General features: G+C 44.7%; 1 protein-coding gene across 3 annotated transcripts in view; it reads right to left on the bottom strand.

Annotated features, from left to right (window-relative positions):
* TRPC6 (transient receptor potential cation channel subfamily C member 6) overlaps nucleotides 1-25,373 on the bottom strand; it is a 401,605-nt gene that overhangs the window by 120,864 nt on the left and 255,368 nt on the right. The gene's annotated exons all lie outside the window — the stretch shown is intronic.

Here is a 25,373-nt window from a genome sequence, read left to right as displayed (position 1 = left end):
GCGTTTGATCATGCTGTGCAGAGATACAGGGTGGGGGTACAGTGTCACGCTTGCATTACAAAAGGGATACAATACAAGCCCAAATTACAACAGGTACTGTGAGAAATATTAGACAGGCCCCGGTCTCTGCAAGCTGAGTATACAGATCTGCATGAAACACCATATCCAACACTTACATGCATAACAGTACATCATGTAGCCGGTAGCCATGTGGTGCCTATGTGTTGAGCTGAGGGCCAGAGTAAGTCAAAGTCATGAACTGGCTTCAGAACAACAGTCTAACAAGGCCAGATGTGGTTTGAGATCACTGTGTCAACATACACAGAGCTCAACATACAATCAACTAACACATACAACATGCATTGTTGGCTCCTGCTGTCATGTAATCACTTGTAATCACATATTGATAACGTCTTTTGGTAACAGATGCCTGAGGATCACTGTCATGACACCTTACCGAGTTATGTTCATCCAACACAAGCTGGGTCAGGAAACACTCAATACATACTCACCACAATGTCTCAGAACTCAATACCTGTCACTTGACACAGAAAAATGCCCATTGACTCACCAATTGATGCAAACTGACAGCACCTATAGGACTTTGACTACACAATCTGACAAACTGGCCAAACTCTAGGCTGTCCAAGGGTAGAATATGTTGAAGTACAGAGCAAACAGTGCACATGGAGCACTTACCTGCTCCTCTGGTGCACCATAGAGCTGTTAATATAGGGCAGGACCTCCTCCATAAGCTTCTCCAGCTCCTCCAGGGAGAAGGCAGGGGCTCTATTATCTGTTGGATGTGGCATGACTGCTCCCAGAGGCAGTACACAGCAGCTCAGGTAGTGGAGGTCTTGCTGGCAGCAGTGTCGCAAACCAAGTGAGGCATTTTGCAGAACATGGCGGTCACGTCCACCACGTACGCAACCGGTGGACACAGCTGTTGACCAAATACCACCACTGGCAACAATGTTAAACTATGGCTGTTCCCACCGCAGTAGCATCTGCCTACAGCCATGACGTCTTTCTTCGTGGTTCCTAATGTCCAGTGGAGTAGGTCAGGCAGCTGCCATTTTAGAGTCATACTATGCCATTGTTAGCTGTTTTAGATGTGTCTCAAATCCAAAAATGTTGCTCTGGTGAATTAAGAGTACTGGAAGTGTCCTGTAATGTAGATCCATTGAATTTGACGTAAATTTGATATGACACCAAGCACATGTGACAGCATGATTAGGTGCACAGGCCCCACCCACTCTCCCCAGGGCAATGTCAGTTTTGGTGCGTTAACTCACAGTCCGAGTGGAAAGTCAGATGCACATATTGTTGCAATCCAGAAAAATGATGTGTACATATTTGTTGAAGTGCAAGGGGGAAATGTGTTACTTCTGTGTAATTGAAAGTGGTGATGTGCACTGTGTATCATGTCCTCTGCTACTCACATGCCATGTCACTGTTTGTCTATGATATGCAATATGTATCTTGCAAGGGACACATTGAATGATGGCTATACTCTCCTTTTGTCCTACATAGTTACCCCAGGAGGGGAAGGATCAGACAACCTCCAATGCACCGTCCACTGGCAAATCTTCAGGCAATGGAGAACAGACACATCATCCAGATATACTGCCTGGATAGGAAGACAATTGTGGATCTCTGTTGTCAGTTGGAGCCAGATCTGATGCCTGCCATCAGTCATCCAAATAGCATACCACCAATCACTCAAGTCATGGCAGTGGCCACAGGGTCCCTCCAAAATACAGTGACCCTATCTGCTGTGATGTCCCAGCCTATGTTAAGTCTGGTCTTGAAGCAATGTTGAAACACCTGGACAGCTACGTTCACTGCAGAGATTGTCACTACTCCTATGGATGAAGCCCTCAGTGAGGACACCACTCCTGGACTGGTGGACATTGAGGACAGCATCTGGGCAACCTGATCAGATGACACCAGTGAGCCTCAGCCTGACCTCAAAGATTCCTCTCAGCCCCGTGGCTTCTCCATCTCAGGCAGCCAATCATCCCTGAATCTGGGTGTGTTGCCACATCACAGGGTGTACCATGACCTGTATCCTTGTCCCTCCCAGGTGTGTTAACTTCATAAGTGAGTTCACAGACAGTGGCACAATATCATAATGACACCTGCCTGGTGTTTGTAGCTGCATCGCCTGGCCCTCCTGGGATTTACAGTGATGTTACTCAAGACACAACTCACAGTTCACATTGTTAATCCTCTCAGGTGAGTAGATTTCTATTGCAAGTATACCAATAAGGATATTTGAACATGTGCAGAGTGGGCTGGGTCATTTGATTCAGTAGACAGAGTCTCCTGGCATTAGTAGTCATGTGACTCCTGTACTACATGCAGTTGTTTGATTTAATTCTCCCAGGTGTGTGCACTTCATGTGTGAATTCCCAAGAAATGGTATTTTGGAAGGTATACAGCGAATTGTTGCTTGGAGTGAGAGTAAGAGATCTTCCCATGAGTTCTAGCCATTTCACTCCCTGTATCACTTATACTGTATAGTTGTCCTCTCACGTGAGTAAATTTCAATGGGTAGGTAGAGGAAGAAGGGAACACTGTGTTGGCTGGGGGTAACACTACTATTTCCCCCTGGCCTTGGCATTCTTGTCAGTGCCTGACCTACTCCCACACATTGTACAGTTGTCCTCCTCTAATGTGAGTACAGTTCAATGGGTGGGTAGAGGGAGAAGTGCATTTTGTAGCATGGAACACTGTGTTGGCTGGAGGTGACACTACTATTGCTTCCTGCTCTTGGCATTCCTGTCAGCGCCTGTCCTACTCCCACACACTGTACAGTTCTCCTCCTCTCAGGTAGTACAATTCAATGGTTGAGTAGATGTGGAAAGGTGTTTTGTAGCAGGAAACACTGTGTTGGCTGGGGGGTAACATTACTATTGCCCCATGGCCTTGGCACTCCTGTCAGTGCCTGTCCTACTCCCACACACTGTACATTTGTCCTCCTCTAATGTGAGCACCGTTCAATGGGTGGGTAGAGGGAGAAGTTAGTTTTGTAGCAGGGAACACTGTGTTGGCTTGGGGTGACACTGCTATTGCCTCCTGCCCTTGGTATTCCTATAAGTGCCTGTCCTACTCCCACACACTGTACAGTTGTCCTCCTCTCAGGTGAGTACAGTGCAATGGTTGAGTACATGTGGAAGGGTGTTTTGTAGCAGGACACACTGTGTTGGCTGGGGGGGTGACACTACTATTGCCCCTTGGCCTTAGCATTCCTGTCAATGCCTGCCCTACGCCAACACACTGTACAGTTTTCCTCCCCGCAGGAGAGTACAGTTCAATGGCTGAGTAAAAGGAGAAGGGTGTGATGTATCTGGGTATACTGTGTTGGTTAGGGGGTGACACTACTATTTCTCCCTGGCCGTGGCATTCCTGTCAGTGTCTGTCCTACTCCCACACACTGTACAGTTGTCCTTCTCTCAGGTGAGTACCATCTACTAGGGATGTGCAGAACAAGGTAATTTTGAGTGTGGTACACTGTTCTTGTTTTTGTAATAGTAGAACAGTACCTGCTGGTAATTATGGTGCTGTCATTCCCTGTGCTACACATAGTATGCAGAGATATGGTTTCCCCAAGTGGATCTATTTCCCATGTGAAATGGCAGACAGTAGAGTCTGGACAGGTGGGGACTGGGCTGGTGAGTGGGGGGACAGTGCAGGTGGCTAACGGTGATCAGTGTGCATGCATGACAATACATTTAGATGACATGTCTTTTATGTTGTGACTTACACATCTCCACTCCCCCAGGTATTCCTGTCAAGCTCTCAGGATGCAGGGTGGCTAAGACCTTCTCCTCCCATGATGTTAGCTGTAAGGGAGGAGGTGGGGGGCCACCGCCAGTCTTCAGGACCTCAAGCTGATACCTGGAAGCCGTGGAATGTACCTTCCCCCAAGGTCGCTCCACCTCTTCCTGATGTCGTCCCTTGTGTGTGGGGAGATACCCGCAGGATTCACTCTGTTGACTATCCTTTGCTACATTTCCTTTTTCTATGTGATAGTAGTTTGCTGGACTTAGGCTCCAAACGATTGTGGCTCTACTCTAATGATTTCATCCACCATGACTCTTAACTCGTCATCTGTGAAACAGGGATCTTTCTGGGGTGACATGGTGGTGTTGGAAGAATACCTATAATAATGGGTTCTGGGTGTTAAATAGGTGACAGGCGTGTATAGAGTGGGGAGGTGCAACTTGATTGATGCATGTGTGTCGAGGATGTGGACTATGTGGTTGTGAGAGTTGGAGGGATGCCTAATCTATGGTTAAGATTTTCTTTTTGCGAGCTCCATCTTTCTGTGTGTGGAGTTGTAGATGCTAAGGACTATGGTGTGTGAAGGGGTGTGTTTTATAGTGAACTTTGCAGGTGTGTTGAGTGTGTGAATGTTAGTCAGCTGTGTTGTTTTCAAATGCATCCAATGTGGTGTCGGGTATTACTGTGGTGACTGTCAACCGCCGCTTTTTGGACCACCATTGGAGGACTGTCATTGCAGGACCGCCATTGTGACTTTTGACTTGTAATACGGTCCATGGTTGGTTGACGGGCTGGCAGTGCCAGTGGTCAGACTGCCTATTTCCTGCCCTCCAGAGTCCTGGAGGGGTATGTTTTTTGGCTAACTTTGGCAGTCCTGCCTATGCTACTCGTAATACGGCGGTCTGTGTGACCATCAACATGTAATGAGGCCCTATGTCTGTGATGCAGACTAGTTTACATGCGGGCACAGATGAGAAGGAATTATAGTATATGAAATATTTAAGATGGAGCGCCTTAGGCCTGCTTTGGAAAAGTGTTTAAAAAGTGATGTTTTCCTTTTTTGTGAATACAAAAGTTGAAGTTTCAAGACCAGTTTGGGAGAACCCAAAGCAGAAATCTGAAGTTTCTTGGATATGTATTCAAGGGAGTTAATGTGGACTGCCTTTAACATGATTCGTGCCAATTTTTATGAAGAGCTATGCTGCAAGGAAACCAACCAGGGAAGAGTAGACAGGTGTGATGTACTAAAGCCTTTTTGTTCTAAAAATCATAAAGCTCTCAAAAAGGTGCTCAACTTTTGTTGGCTTGTTATTTACACATTGCCAGAATGTATATATTATCTAGGACTTAAAAAACATTTTGAGCTCTTGCTCCAGGAGAAAGGGCTTGATGTTCTGTAGTAGTTTTAGTTTGAATCCGGAATTTTGACATCTCTTTGACAGGATGGTTAAGTTGGAGTAGTATGTCAAGTCTGAAGCAATGAGATTTTGCAGATATGGTTTTTGGTGAAAGGCCCAGGCCTTTGAAACTCCTGATGTGCTTTTATGAAGAATACCTTGCATATGACTGTTGTGAGATTCTAGAAAGCAAGGCGATAGGGATAGTTTTGTAACTCTACAGTGCACACTGGAAAAATAGGATGTGAGGTTTTGACAAGTGATAACTATGATTGCAGATATTTCAAGTCTGATATAGATGATATATGCACTAAGTCTATGCATTCTTGCAATCTTGTGGATTGAGATACCCAAGATGAGTAACTCTTCCTATGGCCCTTTATAAAAGTTGAGACATACAGAAGGGATTATCATATATAATAGTGTCAACCCACCTTTGCCAGAGTTGAATCACTCTTGCTGGATCTGGATAGGATGGGAGAAGTACCTCTGCACTTGTATTACTGTTTAGAATGTGAAGCGGCTACCCTTACCTTCGTTAAAGGACAGCTGATTGGTTCATCTAGTTTGTCTAGAGTGCAGGAAAAGTGAGTTTTGCAGTACCTCCACAGGCCACAGAGTAGTATTTTGGTGCCTCAGAAGGTTTTTGGACTTATAATGATTATCATCGTATGTGCCAGTACCACACCTATCCTAATGGAATTAAACTAGGGAAGGAGATGTTTAATAACCTACAGGCGATGAATCAGAATCTGAACAGACATATCCAAAAAGAAAAGGAGAGAGTGAACTTAGAGTTATTCTTGCTCATAATTGACAATTACCAAATCTCTGTTTAATTTCATAGCAATTACCCTAAATGAGGGTTCACTAGCACACTAGTGTTAACATTAATTTTGAGTGACACAAATACCATGTCAAAATAGCCTTTTCAAAATAATGTGATCCTATACTTATAATGAAAGCTACAAAATATTTGTATAAAATATAGTTGACAAGAATACTGATCAATTAAAAATATTGATTTCTCAATAGATATCACCTTACAAATATTGTATATAAAGTAGTTCATTATGAAAGAGTAATGTGATGTTCATTTAACAATTTTCCTCAATCACCAATAACCCATAAGTAATCCGTTCACTCAGGACTAGTTGCAGTGAGCAAAGACTTTATTCCAACATGATACTATGATGCATTTTGGCCTGTAATGGCCTTGATCACATGACCATCACAGTCACCTCATCATAAATTCCAAAACAGTGACATAGAAAAGGGTGACAAGGAAACAAACAAAGGGTCTAATTACGAGTCTGGCGGTCACTAGTCCACCAGACTCACGGTGGTGGTCTGGACCGCCGCTGCTGTGACGGTCTGACTACCACATTATGACCCTGGTGGTCCGACTGCCTAAATTGGTCCTAAATTGTGCCCGGTCTCCCCCAATGATTATTATATCTGGACCTTTGAAATATAAAATAAATTAATAAATCAGTGTGGGCACCATCATAGGAGCATGTCCATAAATCAATACATCAATAACAAAACAAACAACCAATTCATCCCATGTGGTTATGCCGGCCAGCCACCCCCAGGGTCACAGTCATTCAACCCTTTTAACGCAAATGATCAAGGTAGAAGAAATGACTAAAAATGGAAAAAAATGAAAAAAACAGGCCCGGTGGGCATAATTGCACACAATTCATTGTTTAGCACCCTGACAAAAAATTATTAATGCACATTTCGTGAATAAGTGAAGATCTTATCTATGGGCAATATCCAAACACCCTGGTGTAGGTCAAAGAAAAAGTTAGAGTATATGTTTATAAGTATACATATACATAATACTTAAAATATTTCTCAAGAATAAATAACCATTTAAAAAAATATTTTAATTGTAAATATTAACAGTACAATAAATTAGAAATTAACAAACATGTATACAACCAACAAAAATATTTAACATATTTAAAATAAACATATTCAAGTGTATTATTTATTTTTAGAGTACACTCAGCTAAGAAATAAAAACAATGTTTTAACATATATTAATAATATTTTACTATGTTTAAAGATTATCAAAATAACAATATCAGAAACAAAGTACTGAAGTAAAAAATGATATATCATATATTTTTTGAAGCAATATTGTAACTCTAAAAAACTATAAAAAGATGTATTTAAAAATAATATAAAATAATACAAAAATGTCTAAACCCAAATATTAAAAAAAGAATAAACAACAATATTAAAAATATTAAAAATCCACTTCAACCATAAGTATGAAAGGAATTGGACTTCAGAGTGATTAGATTTACTATTCCTCTTCCTGTCTAAGTAACAGTAAAGAAAGTGTCTGACTTCGAGAGGTTAGATTTACTATTTCCACTCCAGTCTAAGCAAAAGTAGGAAAAACTTTGGAATTCAGTGGAATTATAATTAGTATTCCCAATCCAGTCTAAGCAACAGTAGCCAAAGTTTTGGTCTTCAAAGAATAAGAAATGAAAATACAACTCCTAATCAGTTGCTAAAAATATTTCAGTACCTAATTTAAAGAAAAAATGTTTACAAATATAAAAAATATAAATACTATATTATTTAAGAAAGTATAAAAGAAAATATAAAAATATGTTAAAAACAACAAAATAACATTACATTCACTTGCCCAGCTACAAACAATTACAAAACTCTAAAATAAATACCAGATTAGCTAATTGAAATTAACACAAAAAACAAATAAAATATAAAAACAAAAACCACCCCCTCTAAAGAATTAAAAAACACTAATTAATAATTCAAGTAAAACATACACGTAAGACAGTAAAAAATGCATAACCAATTATCAAATAATCCACTACACATATAGGCAATTAATACACAAAATAGTATAACTTTGATATGTTTCCACCCTATTCACCAATAAGAAAAAGAACACCATATTAAAAAATGCATACATAGTGAACATATAAAAAAGTAAAATAAGCATTAGAAAAGCACCCCAAGACTAAACATTTGAAGAATTAAGTTATCTATATAATCATTATTCAAGTAGGTATTTAATTAACATATAATAAGTTACTATTAAAATGAAATGCATTATATTTTAATTACCTTCGTAACGTATTCCCTTAAAAACCCAACAGCCTGCTGCTAAAATAAAACTTATTATTGCTACTAATACAATTAAAACATACTTTAAAATTAACAAATTAAAATATAACAGTTGGGCAATTAACTTATTTAATAATCAATTAAATGTTTATTTCACACATAAAAAACCATTACCATTCAATTAATATTATTTATGATTGAATTATGAATAAACAAAAATACATTTTAAAATAAATCAGTAAAACCCTTAAAACTGCAAACTCTATTTTAAAAAATGAATAACATTTATGCTAACAATATTAATACCTAAAATACATACACTAACTAAAACATATCACAATAATTCAAAATGATATATTTGACAAATATGTTAAAGTAAACCTATTCTTGAAAACAACATGAACATGAAGTAACTGAAAATGGCAAATGATTCAGTAATTGAATTGCTACTGTAAAAACGCCACAGAGCGATGTACGAAACAGTGCTAAATTTGCTAAAAATTGCACACCACACCGCATAAATAAGAAATTCACCATGTGCGAATTTGCGAATAACATTCCCAAATTGCAGTTATTAAATGCACATACAAAGCATTTGCAAGTAGCAAAAAGTCAGAAAACACACTTGGAATGAAGTGAAAGTAGATGGTAAAGAGGAGTAGGAAAAGAGGCATACAATGCAACACAAATTTTCAAAATGGCAGTCCTCTATGCCATGGTGAGATAAGTGCAAATATTGGAGTCCATCAGAGCAGATGTTGGAGGAAGAAGAAACGAGGATGATGTGTGTGGCACGTTCAGGCTTAGCAGGCCACTCAGATAATACCTCATTGAAGAGCAACAGCCGACTCTAGGTAGACAAACACTACACAGCCAAGAAATTGTGCACATAGCCAAATCATGTGTTCACTACACCAGCTATCTTCTGGAAACTGCCATCCATGGTGCAACCTCCACCACTGATGTGTTACTCATGCTTGAGTCCTTGCCACTTTAAGCCACTTGCGGAGCAACCTGGATTGCAGCATTGAATATCTGGAGTGCCTCAAAAGCAGCAGTAACCTGCAAAGAGCCCCTCAAAACATACCCACTATAGTCCATTATTTCAGTCTGCAGGAGCTGAAATAGTAGTACTGGCACTGTTGCCAGACTAAGGGCCTGATTACGAGTTTGGCAGAAAGAAAACCCTGGTGTGGAGACTGCCAGGGTTCCCGCCCATCAGCCCAGTGGGAAAGGAAAGGTGTGTGGTAGCATTGTTCGTGGCTCATGATTGAGCCGGTGGTAGTGCTGTTGCAGCCAGGGTGCCCCAGGATGCATGGGCAGCGCAGGAGCCCCCCTCTAGACCCCTGCACTTGTTCTCTGCCAGCCATTTCATGTTGGCGGAACCACAATGAAAAGGCTGGCGGAGAACAAGGTTGTAATCAGCAGGGCGGTGCTGAACTCAGCACTGCCCTAGCTCACTACAACCAGGACCGCCGTCAGCCTGTCAGGATCAATGATGCTGGTGGGAACGGCAGTAGGTTGGCAGGTCTGCCTGCCAATCTCACAATGTGGAGGTTAGAGAGCCACAGTGGTCTGACCGCCAGCCTCATAATAAGGCCCTAAAACTCTGTAGGAAGCTGTTTGTATGGCATTGGTGATGCTTCTGTGCCTTGTAGTCAGCCTGTACAATGACATACAGTGCAATGCAAGTTTGATGTATGTGTATCAAAATGCACTTGAGGATATCAAAAGTGTTGTATTTGTGTTCAGATCACCTGCCTTCCAACTCAGTCTGTGAGGTGCTTCCAGCAGGCACAACATTGCCCACTCTAACACCATGAAATTCCCTAGCGATAGATGTTTCACCCTCATCTTCAAATGCCAATGACTAATGCCTTCTCATCCACTTTTATAATATTTATGCTACAGAAAAACCTAATAAATAAAACATAAATGTGCAAGATGACACAGCCGGTGTTGCTGATAAGGATTGTGAGAGGGCATATCCTGGTGGGGATTCATACACTCCTGCACTCACACTTGTCTCTGATGTTTGATTATTCTCCTCTTCACATTGTGGTACATCAACATCTCCTTGGGCTTGTAGGCTGGTTGGTTCTATAATTAAGGAGACATGGGGGCATGTAAGAGAGCTGTGTAATTTACCTTGCATGTTACATTCTAAATATTGTTGGTTGATACTGAGCTGCCCCTCAAGACCTCAGCTGTTGCCATACACTGAATACTTGTATGTGAATTTACAGAATTGTTACTTGTGCACAGATGTCACACCGTGCAAACACCATGTAAACATGGATGGGTGTATTTTCACATAATTACTTTATGTGAGGCAGGGTGAAGTACTATGCAATGTGTATGACTGATATGTATATATGAATAGATTTACAAGTATGTGGTCAATGTTAGTGCTTCCTCTGTGGTGTAAACATTCAGTTAGGCATTTATCTTTAGAATATAGTGTATGCACTCTTCTTTCCACACATATTTATTTTTTCTATAAAAGGTGATTAACCTAGCACAGCATGTTGAGAAGGAGGTGTTTTGATGACGAACCCACTTTCAAGAAAAATAACTGATGAGGCAAAAGCATGTTCCGTAAATCAGATTCTTAAACTCACTCACAGCATACAGCTCGCAATCCGGCATTAGTAACATCGGCAGTGAAGAGCTCCAGACAACAAGCCCAAGACACAGCCACCCCTCTAGGGTGGTTACAATCACAAACAATCAAGGGCTAACAAAAACTATAGTTACGTTTCATAATAGCCAAACTTCGACAACCAATTTCTTAAACAAAGTTTCCTCAATCAAACAATTACCCACGTTAGATAGGGTATCATATAGTAGCCAGTCGGAGGGGGGCCAGTTAAGAAGGCCATCGACACAGAGAAATATCAATCACCTCCACCAATTACAATCCACTCAGGCCGCCGAGAATGACCGGCAATTAAGGCAGATCCTTTTTATCCCGCAATATAAATCACAAGGCCATCAAGACAGCTTAAATAGGGGTAACATTCTGAGGCTTCTCGCCGAGTTCCCATCAACTAAGAAAATCGTATCTGCAGACTTGACATCAGTGAAATTCCTCCCTGGCAGCACTCAAAGTGGGCTGGAGCAAACTCTAACAAAGTGGAGAACAAGTGATATTGCTACATTAATTATGGCAGTCAAACAGCAATTCGAAATTTGGGGCATACGGTTATCAGAACCATCCAGTCAACGATATCCCTTTCCCCTATTGTTAAATTCTAGAGAGAAATTGCCAACGGCCAATTAATTCGTAGGGGACCCGGAATCCGGGGAACTGGAACAAAGGCAGTTTAAATGGAAGGCACCCGACTTAAAAACCAACAGTGGCCCCCCAACTGTACTGAAGGGAGAGCGAGATGAATGGAGATGGATGGCTCACACTTTAAACTCGAGAAAAAACAATTGACCTAGCGCATTAAATGCAGTAAACACAGATCAAAGTTTGGCTGTCACCATAATGTCCTGGAACATCGCCAGTGCAAAAACTATCATAGCAGACGGGTTCACAGCAATGACTAGTTGTAATTATTCTATAATCCTGCTTCAAGAAATGTAGCTGGAGGACCCAATCGAATTAGGAGGCTACTCGCTACACCACATTAGTGCCAAAAAATCAAAGAAATCAGGTAGGCCAAACGGTGGTCTAGCCACATACATTTCAACGGCACTACTTGTATCAACAGAGCAGTTGGCTTTCTCAAAGACCGACCTGCAGGCCATTAAAATCACCTTTAGTAATAATCAGCACGCCCTACTAGTCATTTTTAATGTCTATGCCCATCCGCGGAAAAATCGGAAAGTACTGCTCTATGATGAATTATTGAATAGGGTGGAAGAGATAAGATGCGCTAATCCAGCATGGGACATATTAGTGACAGGCGACTTCAATGCTAACTTAATGCACACTCCAGGACCAGATGAGCAACTGGCAGCTGAAAATGCCATATGGTCAGTGCCACTGCAAACACTGCAGAAAAGACTGGACACAAGGGGTAAACAGTATGAGGGTACTAAATGGCAGGCTCAACTATGACGTCCCGCCAAGCTTTACTCATCATAATAATAGACTATACAGCCATGTCACTCCCTTTGCTAGCTCATGTTAGCAAATTTAAAATTAAACCTACTCTCCATAGTGACCACTCATTTCAGCACATAGAACTCGTTTGGAACGCTCCGTGCCTTCTACCAGCTATAAAGGAACTAGGAACATACCTTGCCAACATTTTCTTTAAACCACCCTCATCTGAAGTAAATCAGCCTCTGAAGGAGTCAATAAAACTCACAGACGTCAGTCAGAGTGGGACAGCGTTTAGCGCCAAGAACGTCGCCCTAGCTATCAGGAAGGGTCGCAAGCTGTCTTTAAGGATGACCCTGAATATTGGTTAACAACACTGTCAATCCTGTATACTGAAGTTGAGTGTAACACAATCATTCCAGAAAGTTGGAGAGGATCCATCATTAACCAAATATTCAAAGGGGGCTGTAGAGCAAACCCAGCCAGTTACAGATTAATAGCGTTAACTGACAGTGAGGCCAAATACTTTGCCACCTTAGTCCTGGCCGACCTGCTCAATTGGTCAAACTCAAATAACCTGGTTCCTTTGAATCAAACTGGTTTTAGGAAGGGATATGGTACAGTGATTAACATCCTTACACTAGGAGACATTGCCAGCCAAGCAAAATGCTTAAAGAAAAAACTATATTTATGTTTCGTGGACTTCAAAAGTGCTTTTGACCGAGTCAATAGAGCACTCCTTTGGAGCAAATTGCATGGGGCCTGCAAGAGCGAACTCTTAGATGCATAGAAATGCTATACAATAAAACTTGGGTGCAGGTCAAGGTAGCAGATGGCTCAAAAATTTCTAGGAGGATACCGACAAATATAGGATTAAAACAGGGTTGTGTTTTGTCCCCGCACCTCTTCAACCTTTTCACAGCAGATCTCTCCTTGAAGCTGGATGCAACCAACTCGCACTCTCCAAGGATGGGAAGTTTGACCCTATCACACCTTTCATACGCTGACAATATTGTTCTCCTAAGCCACACGAAAATAGGGCTGCAGCGGTTGGTCACTACTTTAGGTGAATACGCAAAGACAAACAAATTAGAAGTTAACACCTCAAAGACCAAAACCATGTCCCTGGGATGTCCTTTGAATCTAGCCAACAATATAAAGTTGAATGGCATTACCCTTGAAACAACTCGCTGCTATAAATACCTTGGCATCATTATCGATAATAAGGCCAATCTTGCGCCGCAGAAGCGCTACATTGCACAGAAGTGCAAAGCCTTCACGTTCGCTTTCTATACCCTACAAAAAAGATGAAATGGCCCATCGTATAAGCCATTACTGTCTGTTATGTCGGCCAAATTTCTCCCAGCCACTACATACGGAAGCAAGGCTTTCTATCGGAAAGACGCCCGCTACTGGACCAACAACAAATAAAAATCTATAAGTAGGTCTTCAAACTTCCTGGCTCCGCTTCTCCCTCACAGGACAGGCTAGAATTTGGCCTAATATGACAGCAGTTGGGCAGGAAAGCACATACAATAAAGTCCTGGTACAAAATAAGAAAAAATATGACCAGCTTTATGGTATTCAGTTAGCAGCAATCCAAAATCAGTATATAAAAGGTATCTGTATAATTCTCTGCAAGAGACAGAAATTATGCATCTGTGGGACTCCAACATCTCATATTCACTGCTGTGTCGAGCATTAAAAACAGAAATGGGATTGCAGTCTTTTCTAGCTGATAAATCTAAATTTGCACAACGCTCGCACGCCTGGTTTCTTATGCACACTTACACCACCTTGGCACCATCACAATATTTGATTTCAACTTTCGCACTACATATCAAGCGTCGTTTTCTGGCTCTTCGTCTAGGCGTTCTACCATCCAGAGCAGACCAACCATCTTGGAAGAATGGAGGAGAATCTTCCTGTAGGTTATGTAAAGGTCCCAAGGAAGACGTGGTCCATCTGATTTGCCCGGCCGTAAAGGAAGCAAGACGACAACTCTTAAAAGCAGTCTTCGAGAGGAATGGGACTCGTTCCTGTCGGCCAGCAGTTATGTCAATGTTTGACCCTCACAATCCGCAGTCAAGCGTAGACTTAATATTTAGGAAACACCCTAGCTGACAGTTGGCTCACTTTTAGTTTTCATTTATTTTATTAGTCGCGTATTAAAGTTTTGATAATGTTATAGCATGTGGAAGGACACATTTTAAGATGATTCAGTTAAAAAGGCAAAAGAAAAGCCCACAGGCGCAACAGCAGGTTCTCAGACTGCACATATTGAGTTAGTGTTGGAAAATGGGTTATTGGTAGGGCAGGTAGGTACCTACACCTAGCAACAAGCCACTAACCTCCACATAGGTACAGTTAGGTCTCAGTAAATTAATCCCAGCTCAACCCTTGGTAGCTTGGCAACGAGCGTCAAGGCTTAACTTAGGAGACAAAGGCCCTCATTCTGACCTTGGCGGGCGGCGGAGGCCGCCCGCCAAAGTCCCGCCGTCAGGTTACCGTTCCGCGGTCGAAAGACCGCGGCGGTAATTCTGACTTTCCCGCTGGGCTGGCGGGCGGTCTCCTTCAGACCGCCAGCCAGCCCAGCGGGAAAGAGGCTTCCACGATGAAGCCGGCTCGGAATCGAGCCGGCGGAGTGGAAGCTGTGCGACGGGTGCAGTTGCACCCGTCGCGTATTTCACTGTCTGCGCAGCAGACAGTGAAATACATTTAGGGGCCCTCTTACGGGGGCCCCTGCAATGCCCATGCCAGTGGCATGGGCACTGCAGGGGCCCCCAGGGGCCCCGCGACCCCCCCTACCGCCATCCGGATCTCGGCTGTCCGACCGCCGGGATCTGGATGGCGGTAGGGGGGGTCAGAATCCCCGGGGCGGTGCAGCAAGCTGCGCCGCCGCGGAGGATTCAATGGGGCCGCGGTACACTGGCGGGACCCCGCCAGTGGTGCCGGTCCGACCGCGGCTTTACCGCCGCGGTCGGAATCCCCATTGAAGCACCGCCGGCTTGTCGGCGGTGCTCCCGCGGTCCTCCGCCCTGGCGGTCAAAGACCGCCAGGGTCAGAATGAGGGCCAAAGTGTAAAGCATACAAATATCACAAAACAGTAATTAAATAAAACACAGGAAACAGTTTAAAAATCCAAAACCAATTTATAAAAATAGCTTATATTTTTATCTTTAAAATGACACAAAAACGATTAAAATCGGTTCAGGGGAACCGGAAATATGAATTTTTAAAGTATTATTATTTTCTAGCGCTTAGAAACAAAAAGCGCCAATCGGGTCATCTGGTTGCACCAGGACCGGGACAAAGTCAAACTTTCAGGCCGAACGCGATGGAGCCCTGCTCGGCTACAAGTCGCGGGAGGCCTCGGTTAAAAAGTTACCTTCTGACTTAGGGCCTGATTCTAACTTTGGAGGACGGTGTTAAACCGTCCCAAAAGTGGCGGATATACCACCTACCGTATTACGAGTCCATTATATCCTATGGAACTCGTAATACGGTAGGTGGTATATCCGCCACTTTTGGGACGGTTTAACACCGTCCTCCAAAGTTAGAATCAGGCCCTTAGTCTCTTTTTTGATGTTTTTCTTCCCCGGGACGAACCTGCCAGTTGAATCCGACCTCCTGGAGCCCTTGTCCGGATACGCGAAGTCGGTTTCCTCGGTGGTGATTTTTACCTTCGGACTTAGTCGTTTTTTCTAGATGAAAATCCTTCGACCAGGGTAAACCTGGATCTTGATCCGACGTCCGTGGAGCCCTTCTCGGATACGATGGCTGGGAGGTCCCGGTCAACTTTTTACCTTCGGACTTAGTCTCTTTTTTGGATGTTTTTCTTTACCGGGACGAACCACGAAGTCAGGCCGGGTCGCGGTTGAGGCAAGCCGGCTAGAATTTCCGCGTCGAGTCGGTCACTTTATGGAGCTTTTTTCAAAAATTCTCCATTCTTTTCCAAACTTCTGGGGCTTCATCCAGATGTTCTTTTAAGGTTCTTTTGGGGTCCACAGCTCACCCCAAGGGTCCAGAAGTTCTGTGATGGTCCTTGGGAAGTACGGACTTCAACTCCCAGAATGCACCTGGCGCAAACTCCTTTTTGGCCACTGGACAGTGGTCAGCTGGTCACTTTTTCAGGAGTTGGTGCAGGGGACTCTGGATAGCAATTGTTCACCTGTAGCAAACAGGGAGTCCCTCCTTGAACCAGTTGAAGCCAGGCAAAGTCCTTCTTGTGGTGAAGCCCAAGTGTGCAGCGGGTGCAGTCTTTCTGAGTGCAGGGTCCAGGTGCAGGCCAGGGGTCCAGCAGGGCAGTCCTTCTTTTCCTTGTAGTTCCTTCTTCTTGAAATTTGGTGGGGATCTGAGGTGTGGGTGCAGGTCTGCCACTTTTATCCTTGCTCCTGGGTGAAAAGCAGGGGGGTCCTGGTTCTCCAATCAGGGACAGGGTCGTCCCCTGTGATGACCACTTCCTGGGAAGTGTGGCAAAAATCCATCCCAGAAGGCAACAGTCTCTAAAAATCCAAAATGGATGGATCTGATTTTTGGAGGATAGATCTGGCTGAGCCCACCCACTGGTGTGGCTAAAAATCATAAACACACCCCTCTCCTGCCCTCTCCTAATCTAATCAAGGGGGCACCTAATTGTCTGGGGTTTCAGGATGTGGGGGTGTTGCTGGGTGCTCCAAATGTCCTTCTCTGCCTTTGAAGACCAGTTTGGCCGCCCTCCCCCTTCCTGCCTCACCATCTGCTGAGGGGAGATTTCTCTCCCCCAAGCACATTCCTTTGTGTGAAGTCAGGCCACTTCACACCTCATCAAGGTAGCCTGGCAGAAGCTGCTGCAGGCTGGCCAATCAGAGCACAGCAGCAAAAACAATGCAGAGCTGAAATTGGCAACTTTTTAGGTAAAGTCTAAACTTTTTACCTGAACAAGTTATATTAAATCCAACAACTGGAAGTTGTGGGATTTAATACAACAATTAATTTGATACCAAATTCTTGGTATGTAACATTTAAGGAGACTTTAAAATGTAAAATAAAGTCTGCCCATTCTAGCCTATGAAGGCCATTTACTTCAATGAGGGAAAAACGAATTTGGCTGTTTTTACCTCACCAGGGCTTATAAATCTATTTTTATAAAATCCCTGCTTATAGTTACATGGCACCCAGCCCTAGGGGCACATAGGGCACACCTTAGGGGTGACTTATATGTAAAAATAAGGTAGTTTAAGACTTTGGAAGTACCTTTAATTCCAAAGTCGAATTTGCATATAACTTTAATTTAAAAGCAGCCAGCAAGGCAGGCTTGCTTTTAAAATGACACTGGGCACCTCAGCAGTGCACCTAGGTGTGCACCACCTATGCTGTGGTCCCTAAACCTACATGCCCTACCATATACTAGGGACTTATAGGTAGGTTAACTTAGCCAATTATAATAACCTAATTTGCATATCCATTTTACACAGAGCACTGTCCCTGGGACTGGTAAGCAGTACCCAGGGCACAGCCAAGAGTCAGTAACCACCAGTACCTATCCAAAAAGAGTGGGGGTGATCAGGCAAAAAAGGAGGACTTTCCTACACTGCCCCCCCCCCCAGATGAAAGGTGATGGGTACTAACCTACACCCTGGTAGTCCTCATCAGCTAAGTGGAAAAACCTGGAAAGGCCATCTGCATTGGCATGAGCAGTCCCAGGTCTGTGCTCCACTGTGAAGTCCATCCCCTGTAGGGAAATGGACCACCTTAACAGTTTTGGGTTCTCCCCCCTCATCTGCATCAACCATCTGAGAGGTCTGTGGTCAGTTTGTACACGGAAGTGAGTGCCAAACAAGTAAGGCCTCAACTTCTTCAGGGACCAAACCACAGCAAAGGCCTCCCTCTCAATGGCACTCCATTTTTTCTCTCTAGGGAGTAGTCGCCTGCTGATGAAGGCAACTGGGTGATCATGGCCCTCTTCATTAACTTGTGCTAACACTGCCCCAATCCCTTCCTCTGAAGCATCTGTTTGCACTACAAATTCCTTGCTATAGTCAGGGGCCAGTAACACTGGTGCTGAACACATAGCCTGTTTTAGGGTGTCAAAAGCTTTTTGACACTCTGGGGTCCAAATGACCTTCTTGGGCTGTTTCTTGGAGGTAAGCTCAGTTAGAGGGGCCACTATGGTCCCAAAATTTTGAACAAACCTCCTGTAATACCCAGTCAGGCCAAGAAAGGCCCTGACCTGAATCTGGGTTTTTGGAGCCTCCCAATCCAGGATAGTCTGGATCTTGGGCTGGAGAGGTTGTACATGGCCTCCACCAACAAGGTGGCCCAGGTACACAACAGAACTTTGCCCTATCTGGCACTTGCTTGCCTTGATAGTCAGGCCTGCTTGAAGCAGGGCCTGAAGCACTTCCTTCAGGTGGACAGGTGGTCCCTCCAGGTGGAACTAAATACAGCTATATCATCCAGATAAGCTGCACTAAAAGATTCCAACCCAGATAGGACTCTATTCACCAACCGTTGGAAGGTGGCAGAAGCATTTTTCATCCCGAAGGGCATCACCTTGAACTGAAAGTGGCCCTCTGGTGTGGAAAATGCTGACCTCTCCTTAGCTCTTGGACTTAAGGCAATCTGCCAATATCCTGAGGTCAGATCAAATGTGCTCAGGAATTTGGCAGCCCCCAACCTGTCAATGAGCTCATCAGCTCTAGGTATGGGGTGAGCATCAGTCCTAGTGACTGCATTTAGACCTCTGTAGTCCACACAGAATCTTAATTCTTTCTTCCCACCTTGGGGATTAGCTTTGGGCACCAGTACCACTGGACTGGATCAAGGACTATCAGAGGGCTCAATTACCTTCAGGTCCAACATCTTAGCCACTTCAGCTTTGATGTTGGCCTTGACCTGGTCAGACAGCCTGTACAGCTTGTTCTTGACAGGCAAGCTGTCACCAGTGTCAACATCATGGACACACCAATTGGTGAGTCCAGGGGTCAGGGAGAACAGACTAGCAAACTGTCCCAAGACTTGCTTACAGTCTTGTTGTTGCTGATCTGTCAATTTGGGAGAGAGTACCACTCCCTCCACTGACCCATCTTTTGCCTTTGAGGACAGGAGGTCTGGCAGAGGTTCACCCTCCTCCTCCTTCCCTTCATCAGTGACCATCAGCATGGTCATGTCTGCCCTGTCCTGGTGGGGTTTCATCCTGTTTACATGTAGGATCCTGTGAGGATTCCTGGGGGTGCCAAGGTCCACCAAGTAGGTGACCTCACCTTTTTTCTCTAGGATTGGATAGGGCCCAGTCCATTTGGCCTGTAGTGCCCTAGGAGCCATGGGCTCCAAAACCCACACCAGCTGTCCTGGGTGATACTCAGGCATGGTAGCCTTTTGATCATGCCAGAGCTTCATGAGCTCCTGACTGGCCTCCAGGTTTCTGCTTGCCTTCTTCATATACTCAGCCATGCGAGACCGCAGGCCTAGTACATAATCCAGCACATTCTCCTTGGATTCCTTGAGAGGCTTTTCCCAAGACTCTCTCACCAAGCACAATGGGCCTCTTACAGGGTGCCCAAACAGTAACTCAAAGGGGCTGAATCCAACCCCCTTCTGTGGCACCTCCCTGTAGGCAAACAGCAGGCATGGGAGGAGGACATCCCATCTCCTCCTGAGTTTGTCAGACAAACCCATGATCATGCCCTTCCGGGTCTTATTGAATCTTTCCACCAGACCATTGGTCTGTGGATGGTAGGGTGTGCTGAACTTATAAGTAACACCACACTCCTCCCACATGGCTTTCAGATAGGCTGACATAAAGTTTGTGCCCCTATCTGAGACCACCTCCTTTGGGAATCCCACTCTGGTGAACACACCAAGTAGGGCCCTAGCCACTGTGGGAGCAGTGACTGTCCGGAGGGGTATTGCCTCAGGGTACCTGGTGGCATGGTCCACTACCACCACAATGTACCTGTTACCTGAAGCAGTTGGTGGGTCTAGGGGACCAACAATGTCAATCCCCACCCTCTCAAAGGGAGTCCCAACCACTGGCAGTGGAATCAAGGGAGCCTTTGGCTTGCCCCCTGTCTTGCCACTGGCTTGACAGGTGACACAGGAGCTGCAAAACTCCCTGACTTTTTCTGACATTTCGGGCCAATAAAAATGGTTGACCAGCCTGCTCCAGGTCTTGGTCTGTCCCAAATGACCAGCTAAGGGGATATCATGGCTTAAGGTAAGGAGGAATTCTCTATACTTTTGGGGGACTCTCCTAGTAGCCCCTTCTTTAAGGGCCCTTGCCTCAGTGTAGAGAACTCCATCCTCCCAGTAAACCTTGTGGGTACCACTGGTATCCCCTTGTTCTTGCCTGGCAGCAGTCTGCCTCAGGCCCTCAAGAGTGGGACACTCTCTTTGTCCCTGGCACAAATCTTCTCTGGTGGGCCCACCTGCCCCTTGCAGTTCTGCTAAGTCAGGCAGAGTTTGCAGGGAAGGTGTCCCTCCCTCAGAGTTCAGATCCTCCCCCTCAGGGTTGGATTCTTCCTGACCCTCTGTACTTGTTGGGGCTGGCAAGCCAGACCCAGTGCCTTTTCTCTTTTTCTTGGAGGCTTGGCCCATTGTTCCAGGGTCCAAGTGTCCAGCATTCCCCTGTTGTGCCGCCTGTGACCTGGTCACAGCACACACCCATTCAGGGAGGTCCAGCATCTGTGCATGGACCCTTCTTTCCACTTCTGACCACTCAGATGCTTCAAGATCATTCCCCAGTAGACACTATTGGGAGGGCAGGAGCTACTGCTACTTTTTTAGGGCCAGTCACACCTCCCCATTCCAGACTCACCATAGCCATGGGATGGAGTTTGGTTCTGGTATCTGCATAAGTCACCTGGTGGAAGACACCAGGTAAGACCTGCTCTGGAGAAACCAGCTTTTCTGCGACCATTGTCACACTGGCTCCTGTATCTCTCAGAGCTTCCACTTCAGTCCCATTGACTTTAGGCCTCTGCCTATACCTCTCCATGATGGGAGGTAAGGTGGCCATAGTTGCAATGTCCACCCCACCCACGGATACTAAGGTGACCTCAGTGTACCCTGATTCCACCCCTGGGCCAACTTCCACCCCCAACCCTACACTAGCAATCCCCTGGGATTGCCCACCAGTGGGGGGCTTCTTGGAGCAGATAGCATCTCCTCTTTTATGTCCTGGCTGATGACAGTCAAAACACTTGCCGGCCTTAGCAAGCTCCTGAAACTTTCCTGCTTTAGCAGGATCATAATTCTTTCCCTGATACCCTTTCCCTTTAAAAGTGAATTGGCTCGGGGCTCCCCCTCCCTGAGAAGTTTTTGGGGACTCTTGTGAGGACTCTTTGGGTTTTTTGTCATCTTTCCCCTGGTTCTTCCCCTGAGAAGAACCATGTCCTCCCTTTTTCTGATCACCCCCTGGGGGTTTCTGGTTAACCCTAGTTCTTAACCAGTCATCTGCTGCCTCCCCCAGCTCTCTGGGGTTGGTCAACCTAGAGTCTACTAGATACTGGCGGAGCCTCTCTTGGACACAATTAGTTAGAAGGTGCTCCCTCATAATCAAATTGTACAGCCCCTCAAAGGTACTTACCCTGTTGCCCTGTATCCAGCCCTCCAGTGCTTTTACTGAAATGTCCACAAAGTCCACCCAGGACTGGGTGCTTGTCTTTTGGGTGTCCCTAAACTTAAGCCTATACTGCTCTGGGGTTAGACCAAACTTTTTAGTTAAGCAACTCTTCATACTGGGGTATGAGTCTGCATCCTCCCCACTCATGGTTAGGAGCCTATCCCTCCCAGAGTTGGGAACTAACTCCCAAAGGAGTGAACCCCAGTACTGAGGCTTGACTTTCCTCATCTGGAGGGCCCTCTCAAAGGCCCCCAGCCACTTATCTATGTCATCCCCCTCTACATAGGCAGGAACCACTCCTTTGGGTAATCTGGGGGCAAAACCCCCAACCAGGGACACCTCAGTTTCTTTCTCGCTGCCTCCATCTTTTTTTTCTTTGCTTGCCCACTTTTTCTTTTCTAGGGCAAGCTTATCTGCTTCCAAAGCTATGTAGGCTAGCTGGGCTTCCAGCTCTCTTTCTCTGATGGATGGGTTCTCTCCTCCTGAAAGGACCCCCTTCCTACCACTAGCTTTGGGTCTGCCCCTAGTGACTGTATCCACTGAGGACGGTTCCTCCTCTTCCTCACTTGGGGTCTGATGCCTTCCCTCCCCTGAAAGGTTAGAGCTAGCATCTTCCCCTTTTTCTTCCTCCTCTGGAGCTTCCTCTGTCTCTACCTCTTGGGCCTCAGCCCATGCTGTCAGGGATTTAATCAGGATTTCCTTCCTGAGATTAGTGGTTGCAGGCAACCCTCTTTCAATACACAACCCCCTAAGCTGGACTACTGCCAGCGTGGGTAGGCTAGCCAGATCAAGCTCCATGGTTCCCTAGTTTTGTGTCAACAAAAACTTTTTGCAAAAATTGGAAACAAGAATTTAGAAAAATTACAAAAATGCAATAATTGAAATTAATCCAAATTAATAAAAAAAATTAAAATTAAAAATTAAAAACAATTTTTGCACTAGGACAATTTAAAGGATTTTTAATTTGTTTTACCTAAAACTGTAACGTGATATTGAACACAAGTACAGGATCCCGTCGCTGCTTCCAATTATGTTGGAAAATGGGTTATTGGTAGGGCAGGTAGGTACCTACACCTAGCAAAAAGCCACTAACCTCCACATAGGTACAGTTAGGTCTCAGTAAATTAATCCCAGCTCAACCCTTGGTAGCTTGGCAACGAGCGTCAAGGCTTAACTTAGGAGACAAAGTGTAAAGCATTCAAATATCACAAAACAGTAATTAAATAAAACACAGGAAACAGTTTAAAAATCCAAAACCAATTTATAAAAATAGCTTATATTTTTATCTTTAAAATGACACAAAAACTATTAAAATCGGTTCAGGGGAACCGGAGATATGAATTTTTAAAGTATTATTATTTTCTAGCGCTTAGAAACAAAAAGCGCCAATCGGGTCATCTGGTTGCACCAGGACCGGGACAAAGTCAAACTTTCAGGCCGACCGCGATGGAGCCCTGCTCGGCTACAAGTCGCGGGAGGCCTCGGTTAAAAAGTTACCTTCTGACTTAGTCTCTTTTTTGATGTTTTTCTTCCCCGGGACGAACCTGCCAGTTGAATCCGACCTCCTGGAGCCCTTGTCCGGATACGCGAAGTCGGTTTCCTCGTTGGTGATTTTTACCTTCGGACTTAGTCGTTTTTTCGAGATGAAAATCCTTCGACCGGGGTAAACCTGGATCTTGATCCGACGTCCGTGGAGCCCATCTCGGATACGATGGCTGGGAGGTCCCGGTCAACTTTTTACCTTCGGACTTAGTCTCTTTTTTGGATGTTTTTCTTTACCGGGACGAACCACGAAGTCAGGCCGGGTCGCGGTTGAGGCAAGCCGGCTAGAATTTCCGCGTCGGGTCGGTCACTTTATGGAGCTTTTTTTCAAAAATTCTCCAATCTTTTCCAAACTTCTGGGGCTTCACCCAGATGTTCTTTTAAGGTTCTTTTGGGGTCCACAGCTCACCCCAAGGGTCCAGAAGTTCTGTGATGGTCCTTGGGAAGTGCGGACTTCAACTCCCAGAATGCACCTGGCGCAAACTCCTTTTTGGCCACTGGACAGTGGTCAGCTGGTCACTTTTTCAGGAGTTGGTGCAGGGGACTCTGGATAGCAATTTTTCACCTGTAGCAAACAGGGAGTCCCTCCTTGAACCAGTTGAAGCCAGGCAAAGTCCTTCTTGTGGTGAAGCCCAAGTGTGCAGCTGGTGCAGTCTTTCTGAGTGCAGGGTCCAGGTGCAGGCCAGGGGTCCAGCAGGGCAGTCCTTCTTCTCCTTGTAGTTCCTTCTTCTTGAAATTTGGTGGGGATCTGAGGTGTGGGTCCAGGTCTGCCACTTTTATCCTTGCTCCTGGGTGAAAAGCAGGGGGGTCCTGGTTCTCCAATCAGGGACAGGGTCGTCCCCCTGTGATGACCACTTCCTGGGAAGTGTGGCAAAAATCCATCCCAGAAGGCAACAGTCTCTAAAAATCCAAAATGGATGAATCTGATTTTTGGAGGATAGATCTGGCTGAGCCCACCCACTGGTGTGGCTAAAAATCATAAACACACCCCTCTCCTGCCCTCTCCTAATCTAATCAAGGGGGCACCTAATTGTCTGGGGTTGCAGGATGTGGGGGTGTTGCTGGGTGCTCCAAATGTCCTTCTCTGCCTTTGAAGACCAGTTTGGCCGCCCTCCCCCTTCCTGCCTCACCATCTGCTGAGGGGAGATTTCTCTCCCCCAAGCACATTCCTTTGTGTGAAGTCAGGCCACTTCACACCTCATCAAGGTAGCCTGGCAGAAGCTGCTGCAGGCTGGCCAATCAGAGCACAGCAGCAAAAACAATGCAGAGCTGAAATTGGCAACTTTTTAGGTAAAGTCTAAACTTTTTACCTGAACAAGTTATATTAAATCCAACAACTGGAAGTTGTGGGATTTAATACAACAATTAATTTGATACCAAATTCTTGGTATGTAACATTTAAGGAGACTTTAAAATTTAAAATAAAGTCTGCCCATTCTAGCCTATGAAGGCCATTTACTTCAATGAGGGAAAAACGAATTTGGCTGTTTTTACCTCACCAGGGCTTATAAATCTATTTTTATAAAATCCCTGCTTATAGTTACATGGCACCCAGCCCTAGGGGCACATAGGGCACACCTTAGGGGTGACTTATATGTAAAAATAAGGTAGTTTAAGACTTTGGAAGTACCTTTAATTCCAAAGTCGAATTTGCATATAACTTTAATTTAAAAGCAGCCAGCAAGGCAGGCTTGCTTTTAAAATGACACTGGGCACCTCAGCAGTGCACCTAGGTGTGCACCACCTATGCTGTGGTCCCTAAACCTACATGCCCTACCATATACTAGGGACTTATAGGTAGGTTAACTTAGCCAATTATAATTAGCCTAATTTGCATATCCATTTTACACAGAGCACTGTCCCTGGGACTGGTAAG

This window comes from Pleurodeles waltl, chromosome 8 (genome assembly GCF_031143425.1).
Source record: "Pleurodeles waltl isolate 20211129_DDA chromosome 8, aPleWal1.hap1.20221129, whole genome shotgun sequence".
NCBI classification, from domain to species: Eukaryota; Metazoa; Chordata; class Amphibia; order Caudata; family Salamandridae; genus Pleurodeles; species Pleurodeles waltl.
Note: the sequence above shows the minus strand (reverse complement) of the source record. Positions and strands in the feature narration are given on the sequence as shown.